This window comes from Eptesicus fuscus, chromosome 1 (assembly GCF_027574615.1).
Source record: "Eptesicus fuscus isolate TK198812 chromosome 1, DD_ASM_mEF_20220401, whole genome shotgun sequence".
In the NCBI taxonomy this organism is placed as follows: domain Eukaryota; kingdom Metazoa; phylum Chordata; class Mammalia; order Chiroptera; family Vespertilionidae; genus Eptesicus; species Eptesicus fuscus.
The window spans coordinates 82,664,885-82,669,860 of record NC_072473.1 but is presented as its reverse complement, the minus strand read 5'-3'; the positions used below and the strand labels follow the sequence as shown (position 1 = coordinate 82,669,860).

Sequence of the window (4,976 nt, the reverse complement as noted above, 5' to 3'; positions counted from 1 at the left end):
CAATAGAATTTTGAGAGGCTGTTGCAAACTTCCATTACTGAATTCATCCATTCATCTTGCAGGCTTAGAATTTTGGAGTTCACAGGGAACTTAGGGACTACTTATTCTAACACTCTCCATTTTTAGAAGAATATTTTTATTTTAGAAAATTATTTAGAAAGTAAAGAAAATTAGAATTTTTATTTTTAATTTAAAATTGAATGTTACAGAGAAAGCTGATGATCTCCTCCCAATCTGGGACACATCCTTGTGAATCTCCCCTTAGAGGTAAGAACTATTATCAGTTTGCTGATTTTTCTTTCAGACCATTTTTGGTACTTCTACACACGTAAAAACATGTAGTATTATTTTTGTATGTTTTAATTTGTTTTCAAATACATCATGCTTCCTGGCTTTTTTTTTATTCAGCATTGTTTTGAGATCTAGATCATTCCTTTTAACTGTTATTCAATATTCCATGTATGAAAGTATCACATTTTCTTTATCCACTTCCTTCTTGATGGACATTTACAAATCTTTTTTTCTTTTTTTTATTAAGGTATTATATGTGTATATATCTTACCATTGCCCCCCCACCCCGCTCCCATACTTGCCCTCACCCCCCAGAATTTTTCGTCCATTGGTTATGCTTATGTGCATGCATACAAGTCCTTCGTTTGATTTCTTATCTCCCCCACCTCTCCCTAACTTTCCCCCTGTAATTTGACAGTCTGGTTGATGCTTTACTGTCTCTGTATCTATCTTTTTGTTCATCAGTTTATAATGTTCTTTATTATCCATAAGTGAGTGAGATGATGTGGAATTTATCTTTCATTGACTGGCTTATTTCACTTAGCATAATGTTCTCCAATTCCATCCAGGTTGCTGCAAATGGTAAGAATTCCTTCTTTTTTTATGGCAGCATAGTATTCCATTGTGTACATGTACCATAGTTTTCTGATCCACTCATCTGCTGACGGGCACCAAGGCTGTTTTCAAATCTTAGCTATTGTAAATTGTGCTGCTATGAACATAGGGGTGCATATATCTTTCTGATTGGTGTTTCTAGTTTCTTAGGATATATTCCGAGGAGTGAGATTAGAGGGTCAAATGGGAGTTCCATTTTCAGTTTTTTGAGGAAACTCCATACTGTTCTCCACAATGGCTGCACCAGTCTGCATTCCCAACAGCAGTGCATGAGGGTTCCTTTTTCTCCACATCCTCACCAACACTTGTCATTTGTTGATTTATTGACGATAGCCATTCTGACAGGTGTGAGATGGTACCGCATTGTCGTTTTGATTTGTATATCTCAGATAATTAGTGACTTTGAGCATGTTTTCATGTGTCTCTTGGCCTTCCTCTGTCTTCTTTTGAAAAGATTCTATTTAGGTCCATTGCCCATTTTTTTATTGGATCATTTATCCTCCTTTTATTAAGTTGTATAAGCTGCCTTGTAGATGTTGGAGATTAAACCTTTAACAGTGATAACATTTGTAAATATGTTCTCCCATACAGTGGGCTTTCTTGTTGTTTTGTTGATGGTTTCTTTTGCTGTAAAAAAGCTTTTTATTTTGATGTAGTCCCATTTGTTTATTTTCTCTTTAGCTTCCATTGCTCTACGGGCAGTATCAGTGAAGAAGTTCTTCTGGCATATGTCTGAGATTTTGCTACCTGTGGATTCATCTAGTATTTTTATGGTTTCCCATCTTATGTTTAAGTCCTGTATCCATTTTGAGTTTATTTTTGTGTATGGTGTAAGTTGGTGATCTAGTTTCATTTTTTTTTTGCATGTATCTGTCCAATTTTTTCAACACCATTTATTGAAGAGACTGTCTTAACTCCATTGTATGTTCATACCTCTTTTGTCAAATATTAATTGGGCATAGTGGTTTAGATCGATATCTGGATTCTCTATTCTATTCCATTGATCTATATGTCTGTTCTTGTGCCAGTACTAGGCCGTTTTGAGAAGAGTGGCTTTGTAATACAGCTTGAAATCTGGTATTGAGATCCCTCCTACTTTATTCTTCTTTCTCAGGATTGCTGTGGCTATTTTGGGTCTTTTTTTATTCCAGATGAATTTTTGGACAGTTCTTTCTAGGTCTGTGAAATATGCTGTTGGTATTTTAATGGGGATTGCATTGAATCTATAGATTGCTTTGGGTAGTATGGACATTTTAATGATATTGATTCTACCAATCCATGAACCTGATATGCTCTTCTATCTTTTTACATCTTCCTCTATCTCTTTTTTCAGTGTCCTGTAGTTTTCCGCATTTAGGACTTTTACCTCCTTAGTTAAGTTTATTCCTAGGTATCTTAATTTTTTTGGTGTGATGGTAAATGGGATTGCTTTTTTAGTCTCTCTTTCTGTAAGTTCACTATTGGTGTATAGAAAGGCCATAGATTTCTTGGTGTTAATTTTGTATCCTGCTACATTGCCGAATTCATTTATTAAGTCTATTAGTTTTTTGATGGAGTCTTTCGGATTTTTTATGTACAATATCATGTCATCTGCAAATAAGGACAGCTTTACTTCTTCTTTTCCAATTTGGATGCCTTTTATTTCTTCTTCTTGTCTAATTGCAATGCCTAATACTTCCAGTACTATGTCAAATAGGAGTGGTGAGAGTGGACATCCCTGTCTTGTTCCTGTCTTAGGGGAAATGGTTTTAGTTTTTGCCCATTGAGTATGATGTTTGCTGTGGGTTTATCATATATAGCTTTTATTATGTTGAGATATGATCCTTCTATTGCCACCTTGTTAAGAGCTTTTATCAGGAAAGGGTGTTGGATTTTCTCAAATGCTTTTTCTGCATCAATTGATATCATTATGTGATTTTTATCTCTCAATTGGTTTATGTGATGTATCACGTTTATTGATTTGTGGATATTGCACCATCCTTGCATTCCTGGGATAAATCCTACTTGGTCAAGTTGTATGATCTTTCTAATGTATTGCTGGATCTGAATTGCTAGAATTTTGTTGAGGATTTTGGCATCTATGTTCATGAGGGATATTGGCCTGTAATTTTCTTTCATTGTGTTGTCTTTATCTCATTTTGATATTAGGGTGATGCTGGCTTCATAGAAGGAGCTTGGACGTGTTCCTTCCACTTGAATTTTTGGAATAGTCTGAGGAGGATAGGTTTTAGTTCTTCCTTGAATGTTTGGTAAAACTCTCCTTTGAAGCTGTCTGCCCCTGGGCTTTTGTTTGCTGGAAGCTTTTTGATTACTGCTTCAATTTCTTCCATAGTTACTGGCTTACTGAGCTGTTTAGATTCTTCCTTATTGAGTTTTGGAAGGTTGTATTTTTCTAGGAATATGTCCATTTCCTCCAGGTTGTCAAGTTTGTTGGAACAGAGTTGTTTGTAGTATTTTTTAACAATCCTTTGTATTTCGGCAGGGTCTGTTGTTATTTCTCCCCTTTCATTTCTTATTTTGTTTATTTGGGTCCTCTCTGTTTGCTTCTTGGTGAGCCTGGCTAGAGGATCATCAATCTTTTTTATCCTTTCAAAGAACCAGCGCTTGGTTTTGTTGATCTTTTGTATTGTTTTTTGGGTCTCTGTATCATTTATCTCTGCTCTGATCTTTATTAATTCCTTCCTTCTGCTTACATTGGGCTTTTCTTGTTGCTCTTTTTCTAACTCTTTGAGTTGTAGGGTTAGGTAATTTATTACCATTGTTTCTTGTTTTTTGCAGTAGGCTTGTAGAGCTATGAACTTCCCTCTCAAGACTGCTTTCGCTCTGTCCCATAGATTTTGGATTGTTGTGTTTTCTTTGTCATTTGTTGCCATGATGTTTTTTATTTCTTCTTGACCCTCTGGTGACCTAGTCATTGTTTAATAGCATGCTGTTTAGTCTCCATGTGTTTGATTTCTTTGGATTGTTTTTATTGTAGTTGATTTCCAGTTTTATGCCACTGTGATCTGAGAAGTTGCTTGATATGATTTCTATCTTCTTGAATTTGAAGAGACTTTGCCTATGTACCAGCATATGGTCTATCTTTGAAAAGGACCCATGTGCACTTGAGATGATTGTATATTCTGTGGCATTGGGGTGAAATATTCTGAAGATGTCAATTAATTCCATCTGGTCTTGTGAGTCATTTAGGATTGATGTTTCTTTGCTGATTTTTTGTTTAGAGGATTTGTCCAGTGGTGACAGTGGGGTATTAAAGTCTCCTACTATGATTGTATTGCTTTCAATCTCTCCCTTGATATCCTCCAGGAGGTTTTTTTTATGTATTTGGGTGTTCCTGTATTGGGTGTGTATATGTTTATCAGAGTTATTTCTTCTTGTTGGATTGCTCCCTTTAGTATTATGAAGTGGCCTTCCTTATCTCTTGTTATGTCCTTCACTTTGAGATCTAATTTGTCAGATATAAGTATTGCTATTCCAGCTTTTATTTTTATTTCCATTCTCCTGGAAAACCTTTTTCCATCCCTTCACCCTCAGTCTGTGTGCATCTTTTTTTTTCTGAGGTGGGTTTCTTATAGACAGCAGATATATGGGTCTTGTTTTCTTATCCAATCCGTTACCCTATGGGGTATTTGATTGGGGTATTTAATCCATTTACATTTAAAGTTATTATTGATAGGTACTTATTTGTAGCCATTTTTATTCTATACCCCTGTGTTCCTTCTTCGCTTCCTATTTAAAAAAATATATATATGGAACGCTTCACGAATTTGCATGTCATCCTTGCCCAGGGGCCATGCTAATCTTCTTTGTATCGTTCCAATTTTAGTATATGTGCTGCCGAAGTGAGCACTACAAATCTTTTTTATGAGGTTTATGAGAATGGAGGGTTAGAGAAGTTAAAACATTGGCCCAAGGTAGGTTTCAGCACAGCTGGAGCTAGAATTCATATTTTAAATGAGAGGCAGATTAATTCCTCTAATGTTCACTGTTCAGGCTCATTCATGAAAGCTTTAGTTGGTTCAATTTGAAATTGGAGCATTGGCTTAAAAAGTGTAAAAATTCTAAGCTTT

At 35.6% G+C, this 4,976-nt stretch overlaps 1 non-coding gene across 1 annotated transcript; it reads right to left on the bottom strand.

Annotated features, from left to right (window-relative positions):
- Nucleotides 1-4,649: 4,649 nt before the first annotated feature.
- LOC114228706 (U6 spliceosomal RNA) lies at nucleotides 4,650-4,756 on the bottom strand. Its single transcript, XR_003614838.1, has one exon. It is a non-coding gene; the product is annotated as a U6 spliceosomal RNA (small nuclear RNA).
- Nucleotides 4,757-4,976: the final 220 nt, after the last annotated feature.